We start from the raw sequence: 14048 nt of genomic DNA, 5'->3' as shown, positions 1-14048 counted from the left end.
GGCGTTTGAATTTGGAGGCGCCGACAGCTGAGGCGAATCCATCGGCGACTACATGGCGCCCTAAAGCCTCAAGACTGTGGGTACGAGACCTGGGCGAGGTGCTGCTGGAGCAACTCATCCGGGGGTCGAGACATGCGTTTGCGGGCGGCTGCTATCGAAAAGCAATCTAACGCTGGCAAACGCCTGGACGAAGCCAGGCGCATGAAATGTCCACCCAAGCGGCGGAGACACTGCAAAAGCCTCTCACACCAAGGCGAGCACAAAGTCAACCCGGTGCACCAGAAGAGATCCAAACCGAATCCGGCGGTGAGGATGAGGAAGGGTTTGCCGAACCGAGAAACGCCAAGAGGACCGGGGCGAATCACGGAAGTTGCGGAGGTCAACACCAGCGCCAACGCTGCAAGTTCAAGGGCGCAACATGTCGGTGCGAGAAGAAGGGCACCTAGCTCAAGTCTGTCGAGCTCCCCAACCTTCCGCCGAAAATTCAAATCGGCCAATCAGGCGCGGGATCGGCAAGGCGACCCGCGATTGGCTCAAACAAAAAGGCGGATTCAAACCAAGCGACTGTGGTCATAGGCGCGCCTCAACCCAGTGGAGAAGAAGATCTTCACCAAACCCAAAATAGAAGAGTGCAGTGCCGACTCGAAGTGGACACGGGTCAGCGATCACCATCATGTCCTGGGACACTTTGGCGAAGTCACTGCCGTCAGTCGCGGCGCCACCTGCAAACACTGCGGCTCGAGTCCACGACTACCAAGGGAATCGCATCCCTGTTCGAGGACCACCTCCGTCCGAGTCGATACGGACCACACAAGAAGACCCTGCCCATCACGATCGTCGAAGGGACCCTGCCTGGTTGTTGGGACTAGACTGGTTTCGTGCACTGGGCATGGGAGTGACTGGCATCTACAGAAGTGACTGTAACCTGAAAGACATACTCATGAGCGAGTTCGAAGATGTCTTCAAGGACTGCCTGGGCAAGTACAAGGGACCCCTATTTCCTTCAACTTAGACCCCAGGTAGCTCCCATTAGGTTAAAGGCAAGGAGAGTCCCTTTGCCCTTAAACCTAAAATTGACAAGGAGCTAGATAAGCTCATAAATCAGGGATTTTGGTGCCAGTCGATCACGCAAAGTGGGAGACGCCAATCGTCACCCAGTAAAACCAGATGGGTCAATTAGAATCTGCGCTGACTACAAGGCGGCGCTAAACAAAGCCTTACAGAAAAGCGCTTACCCAGTTCCGTGGTGCAACACTTGCTGCACTCTTTGGGGCAAGGGCAAGTCTTTGCAAAGTTAGACTTGGCTCAAGCCTACCAACAACTGCCCGTGAGCGCCAACACAGCGAAGCCCAAACGATTGTAACTCACAGGGGGCCTTCAAGTGTACCCGATTACAATTTGGGGTGAGTGTGGCACCAGGGCTGTTCAAAATTTAATGGAACGACTTCTGCAAGGGCTCCCAGGGTAGTTCCCTACTTGATGATGTATTGATATCAGCGGCGTAGAGGAATTGGGGGCGTTTGAGAAAGGTTCTGGGCATTTTCGGTCAGCGGACTAAAGGTTAAAGTGAACAAATGCCAGATAGGGGTAGAATCATCGATTCTTGGGCTACGAATAGACAAGAAGAATTCACCCACTGAGAGCAAGGTCAAGGCAATCAGAAAGGCTCCAGCGCCCAAAAACAAAACAGAGCTACAGGCATTCCTGGGGCTAGTGAATTTTCGCGGTTTTAAAAAACAAAGCGACCGTTGCTGAACCGCTGCATAAGCTTCTAGGAAAAATACTGTTTGGTCTTGGGGAAAGTCGGAAAGTAGGGCTTTGAAGCAGTAAAAACCTGCTCTCGTGATAGCCTGCTCATCAGTATCATAGCTCATTGCCACTAGTGCTGGTTTGCGATGCCTCCCTTATGGGGTGGGGCTGTGCTCAGCCACAGACTTCCAAACGGCACAGAAGCCCCTATAGCTTTCTACTCTAGAACGATGTCCTCCCCAGAGAGGAACTATAGCCAGTTAGATAAAGAAGCGCTAGCAATTGTGTCCGGGGTGAAAAAATTCCACGAATATGTGTTTGGGCGAGATTTTGAAATTGTGACTGACCACAGACCGCTGTTAGGAATACTGGCTGGCGACCGCCCAACGCCTGTGGCACTTTCGCCACGATTGACTCGATGGACTATTTTCTTAGCCGCTTATTCTTACAAGCTGCAGCATCGACCAGGAAAAGAAGTGGGGCATGCGGACGCGTTAAGCAGATGCCCACTACCAGGGGCGATCGAAGACCCCACTCCGGGGACGCCCATCCTGCTTATTGACTCTTTGGACTCTGGCCCAGTCACATCTAAGGAAGTGGCTCGGGCATCATACCGGGACATTATGTTAAGGACTGTACTCGGTTGGGTACAAAGAGGGTGGCCCGCTGCGCCGGGCGAACGTTTTAAGGAATTTGTTAAAAAACGTGATGAGCTCTCGGCTCAAGGGGGGTGCCTGCTATGGGGCGATCGTGTGGTAATCCCGGATAAATTAAGGGGAAAGGTATTGGACCTCCTCCACGAGGGTCACCCAGGGATCGTAAGGATGAAGGGGCTAGCAAGAAGCTATGTGTGGTGGCCACTCATGGACTCAGAGATTGCTGAGAGGGTAGGGAAATGCCAGGCTTGCCAAGAGTCCAGACCTCTACCCCCAACGGCCCCAGTCAGGGAATGGGAAAAACCCCAAGGGCCCTGGTCAAGAATCCACATTGATTTTGCTGGCCCTTTCCACGGCCAAACCTTCCTAGTGGTTGTCGACGCATTCTCTAAATGGTTGGAGATCATACTCATGAAATCCACTACGGCCGAGGCAGTAATCGCAGCCCTGCGCCACCTATTCGCAACCCACGGGTTGCCTGACACTCTGGTGTCCGACAACGCCCGCAATTCACGGCAGCCCAGTTTGAGGAATACTTGGCAGAGGAGGGCATCCGACATGCCCTCTCTGCGCCTTTCCACCCTGCGTCGAATGGCCTTGCAGAGCGTTCCGTCCGGGGCGCTAAGGAGGCATTGTCCAGGCTCAAGCCAGGTGACTGGCAAACAAAGATAGATTTCTTTCTGGCCGTTCAGCACAGAACCCCAAGCACTGCTACAGGCAGAAGCCCAGCCGAATTATTGATGGGACGGAAGCTCCGGTGCCCACTTGACCGTTTGAATCCCCATTACACACCAGAGGGTTACAAGGGGGAACTAGAAAAAATGAGAGAAATGGGCATAGGCGACCGAGTGTGGGCCCGCAACTATGGGGACGCCCATCCTGCTTATTGACTCTTTGGACTCTGGCCCAGTCACATCTAAGGAAGTGGCTCGGGCATCATACCGGACATTATGTTAAGGACTGTACTCGGTTGGGTACAAAGAGGGTGGCCGCTGCGGGCGAGCAGTTTAAGGAATTTGTAAAAAGCGTGATGAGCTCTCGGCTCAAGGGGTGCCTGCTATGGGGTGATCGTGTGGTAATCCCGGATAAATTAAGGGAAAGGTATTGGACCTCCTCCACGAGGTCACCCAGGGATCGTAAGGATGAAGGGGCTAGCAAGAAGCTATGTGTGGTGGCCACTCATGGACTCAGAGATTGCTGAGAGGGTAGGGAAATGCCAGGCTTGCCAAGAGTCCAGACCTCTACCCCCAACGGCCCCAGTCAGGGAATGGGAAAACCCCAAGTGCCCTGGTCAAGAATCCACATTGATTTTGCTGGCCCGTTCCACGGCCAAACCTTCCTAGTGGTTGTCGACGCATTCTCTAAATGGTTGGAGATCATACTCATGAAATCCACTACGGCCGAGGCAGTAATCGCAGCCCTCGCCACCTATTCGCAACCCACGGGTTGCCTGACACTCTGGTGTCCGACAACGCCCGCAATTCACGGCAGCCCAGTTTGAGAATACTTGGCAGAGGAGGGCATCCGACATGCCCTCTCTGCGCCTTTCCACCCTGCGTCGAATGGCCTTGCAGAGCGTTCCGTCCGGGCGCTAAGGAGGCATTGTCCAGGCTCAAGCCAGGTGACTGGCAAACAAAGATAGATTTCTTTTGTTTTGCAAGCGTGTGAAATATTTAAAAATGAACTTGCAGTTTTATTTTTTTCCCAGTTATCTGTTTCTCCTGAATCTAGTGCAGAAAAAAAAAGGCATATGGTTTTCAAGAGTTTTCAATTAGGTGTTACAGAATAGCTGGTAGATTAGTGTCAAATTGAGATAAGTGATGCCCAGAGGATTTGGTGACTTAGCACACAATCAAACTGAAGGACCACTCTTTTCAGTCCAGCGAATGAGGTCTGACCTACCCAAAATACGTATAAACTGCCTGCTGTGTTGTTGTCCTTCTGCTGTTGTTTTTAAATCTAAAAATAAGTATTGCTTTCTATGCAGTAGTTTAGCTCACTGGATTGCAAGGGATGCTTGCTACTACCTGAAATTCAAGGTTTGCTCTGTCCATGGTTTTCTTCTTCAATCCACCAGGGCAATGTCACTGCATGCAATGATTACGTAGTTGGAGGCAGATCTTTCTAAGAAGATTCTTACTTGTAGCATCCAAAATTTCTAAATGGGAATGTCATTGGGTAAAGTGAAGACAATTTGCAATGGTCTTACATTCATCTTACAAAGAGGACTGAGAAAGTATCTAGAGACCCCTCATATCCTGGACATAAATTGTTTCAACTTCTCCCCTCATGACATTGCTATAGGGTGTTGCATGCCAAAACAACTAGACACAAAGATAGTTTTTTCGCCCCATGCCATCACTCTTCTGAACACCTAATTCCCACAGCACTGTTTTAGGCCTAAAGATATTTACCCACATAGTATTGCTGTATTGCTATTATCCATCTCATCTTCTCATCTTTCTCAGCTGCTCATCTTTCCTATTATCTTCTCCTATTGGTATTTTAGGATTTATCACTTATTGTTTGTGTCTTATGATTAAAGATTGTTACTGTGATTTATGATCTATGACCAGTGGTGGGATTCAAATTTTTTTACTACCGGTTCTATGGCCATGGTTTAGTGGCCATGGCATGGATTGGTGGGCGTGGCTTGGTGGGTGTGGCAGGGGAAAGATACTGTAAAATCTCCATTCCTTCCCAACTCCAGGGGAAGGTTAGTGCAAAATCCCCATTTCCTCCCGATCAGCTGGGGAGTCAGGAGGCAGAGAATAGGTGGGGGCAGGGCCAGTCAGAGGTGGTATTTACCGGTTCTCCGAACTACTCAAAATTTCCTCTACCATTTCTCCAGAACTAGTCAGAATTGCTGAAACCCACCTCTGCTCAACAAATAATCTGCTTTGTTGTTTGTATGTACACCAGAGACAATTCCATTCCATTCCATTCATTTCTGGGGTTCTGAAAGATCCATCTGAAGTGTACATGTTTTGCCTCAAAATTCAGGATTCATCCAAATCCACTGCACGGCCCTCATTTTGACAGTTTTTCTACAGTTATACTAAGAAGAAGCTCACTCCAAATGACCCTCATGATACACACGGCAAGGACTATGGTCCAAGTTAATAGATTCAACTAAAAGTGACGGTTAGATCAATTGGGCGACCATCTCGCTTCCATGTCAGTCCTGTTCAGGTAGGTTCGCTGCCAGAGAATCAAGTTCTCCGTTCCCTGGGAAGGGAAAACGTGAATAATTTCTGGAACTTCTACTTGCTGCCCACCCATATGAGCCACAAGAAAGAAGAAATCAAGTTTTCCATATTCTGGGAAGATCAAAACTAATCATTGTAAGACAGGTTCCACATCCAGTTAAGGAAGTTCCATGGAGCAGAGACCTCCTCCTTTGTTCAAAGCTGAATTTCAGGGGAATATTTCAGCACAAAGGGAGGTGCTGAGTGCTAGGCCTGAGGCAACAGGCCGTGATAATAGAAACTGTTTCTATTTATACAAGGCTGTTTTGATGCTGCTGGTCCAAGAATAGACATCGTGGGTTACCGAGGGCTGTTGACCCGGATACTTCTGAAAGACATTTCTGTTTGAACCTTCATTTAGAGAGGTCACTCAAATTAGTTGCCATTTCTGTGCGATAAGCAGTTGCTGTGGGCAAAGAGGGAGAATGGCAGCCCTCGACTTTCACGTGGGAAAAAAAAGCACAAGTTGTGGCGCAGAGAAGCCTTTGGACGAGACAAGCTGTTTAGGGGGCCTCCTTCCCTTCGCCAAGCCAAGAGGGGAGGGAGGGAAATTTAGGAAGCTAATTACTGTTTAATATTTCAAACAGGATGTTTGAATGGGATGTTTAATTATCTTGCCAGCTTCTATTCAAATAAACACAAGGGATTTAGGCCTTTGTAAAGGAGGGGAGCTGGGAGCTGTGGGTTTAAAAGGGATGCCAAGCATTCCTGGGCAGTAAACCGCTCAGATCTCCTGTGTAATGTGGCATAATAACAGACTTCTGTTGACACTGTGCTCGGGCAGAGGTGCCTGGCCAATTCCCTGAATCAAATGGGACCGTTTCAGTTGGTGACTGGCAATCCATCCCCAAGAGTTTAAGTGGGAAAGCCTTGCTCAAACTCCGCGAGCGTCATTTCTTTTTTCTTTTTTCAAAAAAGAAGCCACGATTTAAAGCCCCATTTATCATTTCCTGTTGAAAGTGTCCATTAAGCGAGGTTATTGATTCAGGCAAGGCTGGTGGGAATAATAATAATGGTGCTATTGCTGAGCTTTCCAAAAAAAAAAAGCAAAAGTGTTCTTAGTGAAGATGGTCAGTGCGGCATGGTTGTAGGTGTGTGTGTGGTTGTGTGTGTGTGTGTGTGTCTGTGTGTAAAGCAATTTTCTTGTCTGGAATCAAGCTAGAATTGATCTATAAATCCATTTTATCTGGGACAATGTGACACCTGGGCATGGTTGGCTCTTTTGCTCTGTATATGAAATTAAAATTAAAAACTTATCTACAGTTGCTCAGTTCGGGAGGCTTGTTGAAACAAGAACTGGACTGCGGCTTGAAGAAAGGAAATCGTTAGGCTGCCATAAAATTGTCACTTGTCCTGCCCATAAGCCCCTTGGAACTCAGTGGAGTTAACTCCCAAATAGATATGTATAGGATTGCACTATTAGAATAGAATAGAATAGAATTTTATTGGCCAAGTGTGATTGGACACACAAGGAATTTGTCTTGGTGCATATGCTCTCAGTGTACATAAAAGAAAAGATACGTTCATCAAGGTATTAAAAAAGCATTTATGATACTCTGCATTGGGCTTAACAAATACCTTTAGCAAGGAGATTGTTATTGGTGCAGGCAAACATTTCTGTATGACCAGCCAAGATAGTAGATCCAGTAAGAGGCTCTGTGAGAAAAATGGGCAGTTTCCAAATTTGAGAAAAAAAAAATAGCTAAATAAAATAAAGAGGCACCAACCTTACTAACCAACTCTGCCTGGATCTTATATGATGCCACTAACTGATATTAATGGGAATGGGAAGATTATGATTTGAAAAAGGGCCTTTTCTTTTGGATCAGATATGCCAAAATCGAAACTCAGTTGAGTATAGCCTCTGAATTTAACTCTCCTCTTAAATGGGATTTTTGGCAAAAGGTAAAAATAATTTTTGCTGCTCTGATCTTTTAATCCAATATTGTTTGTTTTATTCTTCCTGAACTGACTGGATCTCTTATTGGGATGCTCAACATCTAACTAAATTGTTTTATTTTCTGATATGTTTTTAATATTTTCTTTAAAAATAATATTCAGTATTAATTTTTATCTATTATGATGCCGCAAATCATTTTTACAAAGAAATGATCCCATCAATAGACGATCCTGAGTGGTTAATGTATGGCTATATTCACTACCTGTCTTGGACACTGTACTTACTATACATGTGACTAGTCCATGAAGAGGATCTCAATTTCGAGTATACAAAACCAGTATACTTGATTTTGAAAATACATGACAGAGGCAGGAATGCTTTAGGAAGCAATACTGTCAGGTTTAATATTTTAACAAGGAACAAAATACTTCGTTTCGGTATTTTGAATTTTAAAATGATACTTCCAGAGTAGCTTCCTTTGCTTTCCTGTGGTGAGTTGTTTATAGTTGTTGTGTTTTAAAGAGCAGTTCACAGTCACATTCTTGTACTTAGAGTTGTTCCAGGAGTATTTCCTTTACAGAAACACTGCCGTTGTCCTGGTTAATAGACAATAACCGCAACTTTGCTGTTTGTCTCCATCTTCCACTCATCAAACTACTTGTGCAACTACAGGTAGTCCTCAACTTACGACCACAATTTAGCCTAAAATTTCTCTTGCTAAGCAAGACAGTTATTAAGTAAAATTTGCCCCATTTTACCACCTTCCTTGCCATAGTTGTTAAGTGAATAATTGCAACTGTTAAGTTAGCAAAACGGGTGTTTAGTGAATCTGGCTTCCCCATTGATTTTGCTTGTCAGAAGTTCACAAAAGGTAATCACATGACCCCGGGACACTGCAGCCATCATAAATATGAGTCAGTTGCCAAGCATTTGAATTTTGATCATGTGACCATGGGGATATTACAAGGGTCTTAAGTATGAAAAACGGTCATAAGTCACTGGTTTTCAGTGCCATTGTAACTTCACTCACTAAATCAACTGTTATAAATCAAGGACTACCTGTATTAACTTATTTTCAGTTCTGGGAAGAGAGATGTAAACTTTCTCTGGCACTAAAGTAGATAGCTTTGTCCATCTTCAGTTGACAAGATCATAAGCAAAATATATTCCTCACCAGTCCTGCTTTGATCCGTCTTTAATATATAAAATCTTCCTGTCCTACTTGTGCTACATGGAAGAAGTCTGAATTTTCATTCAGAGAAGATGTATGTTCCTTTGTCTGCTTCACTAAGACCAATTAATTTAAAAATCTTATACAGTGTAAGGCTGCCCTTTTAATCCAAGTGTTGCATGTGACCCCGCGTGTCATCGTCGATGACTAAATCACCACAAAATTACCATAGACAGCATGAAATGAACTAGCAAAAATCTGTCCATTTCAGTTTTCCTGTTTCTGAGCATTTCCATATCAAGTTGTGAATTTAGGAGAGGAAAAACGAATGTGAAAATTTCTTATGTGTATGAAGCAATTTTTTTGTACGTAATGCATCTCTAATGCAGTGGTGAAATCTGAACCGGTTTACTACCGGTTTGCTGGCCGCGCATGCGCAGTGCGCACCACGCACCAAATGTGAGGCGTGCGCGCGCATGTAGCGCACACCAAAAGGAGGCATGCGGTAAGTAGAACAGCGCATGTGGGGGAGGGTGATCAGCTGTGGTGCTCAATCTTTTTTTTTTTACTTTTAAAAGCATTTTTTTTACAAACACTTTGGCCCAAGTAAAAAAAAAATGGTTAAAAAAATGCTTTTAAAAGTTAAAAAAAAAGGCTCTGATGATCGTGTGCCTCAGCTTGGCATAGGTGTGGGGGTGGGGCAGGGATTTTTGCTACTGGTTCTCCAAACCACCCACCATCATCGCTACTGATCCGGTCCGAACCGGGAACATTTCACCCCTGCTCTAATGTGCATTTTATTGTATATCTAAGTCTGAAAATGTATATTAACAGATTAACAAGAGTTGGAAGGGACCTTGTAGGTCATCTAGACCAACCCCCCACCCAAGCAGGAGACCCTACACCATTTCTGACAAATGCCAGGCCAATCACTTCTTGAAAGTCTTGTGATGAAGTTCCAAAGGCAAGCTGTTTCACTGGTTGATTGTTCTCACTGTCAGAAAATTTCTCCTTATTTCCAGGTTAAATCTCTCCTTGGTCAGTTTCCATCCATTATCCCTTGTCTGGCCTTCAGGTGCTTTGGAAAATAGCTTGACCCACTCCTCTCTGTGGCAGCCCCTCAAATATTGGAACACTGCTATCCTGTCTCCCCTGGTCCTTCTCACTAGCCATGCCCAGTTCCTGTAATTGTTCTTCATATGTTTTAGTCTCCAGTCCCCTAATCATCCCGAATGCTCTTATCTGTTGTGTTTTAAAATTGAAAAAAATGCACTGAAAATCCTGAAAAGTGTAGGCTTTGAAGTGCGAACAAAAACACAAATTCAGAAGATATACATTGATTTAATCTGTATCCCGCAGATGGAGCTTCCATTCCAAACCTTGGCCAAATAAATTGAAATTTTGTCCTCAGTATGTGTATAGTGTGTATAGCCAAGGGTGATCGACGAATACATAGGCAGCTCTAGAATTGTACATTTTTATCTTTCTCGTGGATAGTTGTACCCGTGGGGGGAACTGTTCATGTAAGCATTTCACGGTTGCAATATCTTTTAGATGTCATTTAAAAGATTTAACGGGTGGCCTAATTTTACATCTTCTAACACTTTTTAAGGGTGCTTCTTTGTGTGTGTGTCTGTGGAATTCATTGCCATTTGACATTGTAAATGGAGACATAGGCTGCAACTTTGTGGTCCTTTGAAATGTGGCATGTGGTTTGAATTTTAAAGCTTATTTCCTCTTAGACTAATGAGCTTCTGAAAGTGATTAAACAGAAGAAAGGCAGGTTAAGCCAATGACGTCTTGTCAGGAAAAAAAAAAAACTCTTATCAAAATCACCTTGACATTTTTTTAAAAAAAAATCTTTCTCCTTGTGGTAAATTCCCCAGATATTTCTGAATAAAATATTGAACTGCCACTGATCCAGTAACCAATGGCTTTGATATTTAGTAGTATGTCACCTGCGGTAGGAAATTTGGAAGTACATGTCTAAAAGGGGTCTAGTAAATAATTTATGCACTGGCTAATTATCCCTTTCTTTCTAGTCTAGCTTGTGAAGTAGTACCACAAACATTCCTCTTATTCCCCTTACCATGGAAATGATATCCGCGCACGGAATGTTCTGCTTTCTGCTTGGATAACCTCTCTTTAAGAAGTGGGTTAAGCGCATTTGGGATCCTTTATCATTAGATCCTAAGTCTTTGGCTAAAGATGAAAACAAATTCAAAGTTAAAAATATTTCAACAATATTGCAAGATTAACAGTTGGTATGAGGGGTGCCATGATAGCAGTGTTCCAATATTTGTGGGGGCTGCCACAAAGAAGAGGGGATCAACCTATTTTCTAAAGCAGGGGTCTCCAACCTTGGCAACTTTAAGCCTGGAGGACTTCAACTCCCAGAATTCTGGGAGTTGAAGTCCTCCAGGCTTAAAGTTGCCAAGGTTGGAGACCCCTGTTCTAAAACACCTGAGGATAGGACAAGAAGTAATGGATGGAAACTAACCAAGGGGAGAAGCAACCTAGAACAAAGGAGAAATTTCCTGACATGAGAACAATTAACCAGTGGAATGACTTGCCTCCAGAAGTTGTGGGAGTGCCATCACTGGAGGCTTTCAAGAAGAGACTGGACAGCCACTTGTCTGGAATGGTATAGGGCAGTATTGGCAAACCTTTTCAGCACCGAGTGCCAAAACGGGAGTGCGCGCGCACGCGGGGTAGCACTGGAAACTGGAAGAGCAGCTCCCTGGTGCACATGTGGAGGAGCACCAGAACCTGGAAGAACAACGGACGACGCCTGGCATGCCTGCAAAGGTGGCTCTGTGTGCCACTTCTGGCACGCATGCCATAGGTTCTTCATCATGGGCATTGGTGGGATTCAGCCAGTTCGCACCGGTTCAGGAGAACCGGTTGTTAACTTTCTGAGCAGTTTGGCAAACTGGTTGTTGGAAGAAATTATTAGGACAGAGAACCGGTTGTTAAATTACTTGAATCCCACCACTGATGACGTGTATAGGGTCTCCTCCTTTACCAGAGGGCTGGACTAGAAGATCTCCAAAGTCCCTTCCAATTCTGTTAATCTGGTCTTTGCAAACTCTCAATCTCAGGGTGAAGCTATGAATACATTTGTAGTTAAGTTATAATGTTACACAACAATCATAGAGAGGTTAGTGTCAAAATATCTTTCCCATACCAAAATCGTTTCCCCCCCTCCCATAGATTTAAAAAATGGATTCTGAGTTATTTTAATTTCAGAGTTATTTTAATAGACACTAAGCTTGTCGATCGAAAGGTCAGCACTTCAGCGGTTCGAATCCCTACTGCTGCATAACGGGGAGAGCTCCTGTTACTTGTCCCAGCTTCTGCCAATTTAGCAGTTTGAAAGCATGTAAAAAATGCAAGTAGAAAAATAGGGACCACCTTTGATGGGAAGGTAACAGCGTTCCGTGGGCCTTTGGCATTGAGTCATGCCGGCCACATGACCATGGACACATCTTCGGATAGCGCTGGCTCTTCAGCTTTGAAACAGAGATGAGCATTGCCCCCTAGAGTCAGGAACGACTAGCACACAGAGGGGAACCTTTACCTTATGAAATTTTTGATTAGCAAACAAAACAAAGAAAAGAAAAGAAAAAAGAAAAGAAAAGAAAAGAAAAGAAAAGAAAAAAAATGCTTCCTCAGAATCCCATTACAATGCTGTTATAGAAAAAAGACATCATCTCCATTTGCTACTTTTGTATTCAGCTAGGCTTAAGGTCCTTTATACCAGGGGTGAAATGCTCCCGGTTCGCACCGGCTCCCCCGATTAGGTAGCGATGGCAGCTGCTGGTTCAGAGGACCTGTAGCAAAAATCCCTGCCCCCCCCCGCCTCTGCTGAGCTGCACCATCAGCAGAGGGTTTTGTTTTTTTTTACTTTTAAAAGGTTTCTTCAGCCGAAACATGCATTGAAAAGTAAAAAAAAACCCTCTGATGATCGTGGGGCTGAGCAGAGATCATCAGAACACTTTAAAAGTTTTTTTTAAAAAACCCTCTTCAGCCGAAGGGGGTGGGTGGGAAAGAGGTTTTAAAAGCCTCCTCTGGCGATCCCAGAGGAGTTTCCTGATCCTCACAGGCTTTTAAACTCATTTTTTAACAGCCCCCACTTACAAGATCCCCCACCCATGCCCAGCCAATTCCCCCTCCTCACTTACCTATAATTACTGCTCTTTTGGGGTGGCAACGCCATGTTTTCTTCAGCTACTGAAGAAAAAAAAAACTTGCTTTGACTTTCTGTTTTGCTGGCTGAGGAACTCTGGGATTTGAAGTCCAAAATAAAATAAAATAAAATAAAATAAAATAAAATAAAATAAAATAAAATAAAATAAAATAAAATAAAATAAAATAAAATAAAATAAAATAAAATAAAATAAAAAAATATTTGTGCAGCTTTCTGAGATTTGGTGTGTTTCTGTAGTGTTTCACTCTAACTACACAAACACCCAAAATCTCAGAAAAGCTGTATATGGCATTTTGTGAGTGAGTGTGTGTGAGTTGTGTGTGTGTAAAGTGTGAAGTTGCTTTTTGAGCTTTTTGTGGCTGTGTGAAGTGTGAAGTGTGAAGTGCAGCTGCTTTTACATTGTGTGTGAGTCAGTTGTGTTGTGTTGTGTTGTGTTGTGTTGTGTGTGTGTAAAGTGTGAAAGTTGGTTTTTGGTACCTCTTATTGTTTTTTTATACTTTGTTTATTATTTTTATTATTTATTGTTATTGGCCACGCCCACTCAGCCATCTGACCACCAAGCCACGCCCACCAATTAAGCCACGCCCACAGAACCGGTAGGGAAAATTTTTAGATTTCATCCCTGCTTTATACCCTCTTCAGGATCCAAATATCCTGTAAAGAAAAGCAGTGGGATCATCTACTTTGAGTCAGATGATAATATCATGGGAGATATCTGCGTAATCCATTTCTGTCACTGCTGACTATTGAAGAACCACAAGATTTGGTGTTATCAACAACATGGGTTAGGGAGAACCAATAATATTGAAAGCACTTTCACTGAAGCTGTTGTACATAAAATAACAAATATGGTGGTTTTAAGAGCAGATATTTTAGAATTAGAATAGAACAGAATAACAGAGTTGGAAGGGACCTTGGAGGTCTTCTAATCCAACCCCCTGCTTAGGCAGGAAACCTTATACCATTTCAGACAAGTGGCTATCTAGTCTCTTTTTAAAAACCTCCCGTGCTGGGGTATCTACAAATTCTGGAGGCAAGTCGTTCCACTGGTTCTCTTCTGTGAATTAACGTGGAATTTATCTTCTTAGAATTGGATTCTCCCCTTCCTTCTTCA

At 44.2% G+C, this 14048-nt stretch overlaps 1 long non-coding RNA gene across 1 annotated transcript in view; it reads right to left on the bottom strand.

The window, feature by feature from the left end:
- Positions 1-12262, bottom strand: part of LOC131196253 (uncharacterized) — a 67912-nt gene extending 55650 nt beyond the window's left edge. Inside the window, exon 1 of the long non-coding RNA XR_009154680.1 lies at positions 12139-12262. This is a non-coding gene — a long non-coding RNA (uncharacterized LOC131196253). The remainder of the gene's footprint in view (positions 1-12138) is intronic.
- Positions 12263-14048: the final 1786 nt, after the last annotated feature.

This window comes from Ahaetulla prasina, chromosome 1, assembly GCF_028640845.1.
Source record: "Ahaetulla prasina isolate Xishuangbanna chromosome 1, ASM2864084v1, whole genome shotgun sequence".
Classification (NCBI taxonomy): domain Eukaryota; kingdom Metazoa; phylum Chordata; class Lepidosauria; order Squamata; family Colubridae; genus Ahaetulla; species Ahaetulla prasina.
The sequence above is the reverse complement of the archived record's forward strand: the minus strand, read 5'-3'. Positions and strand labels throughout refer to the sequence as shown.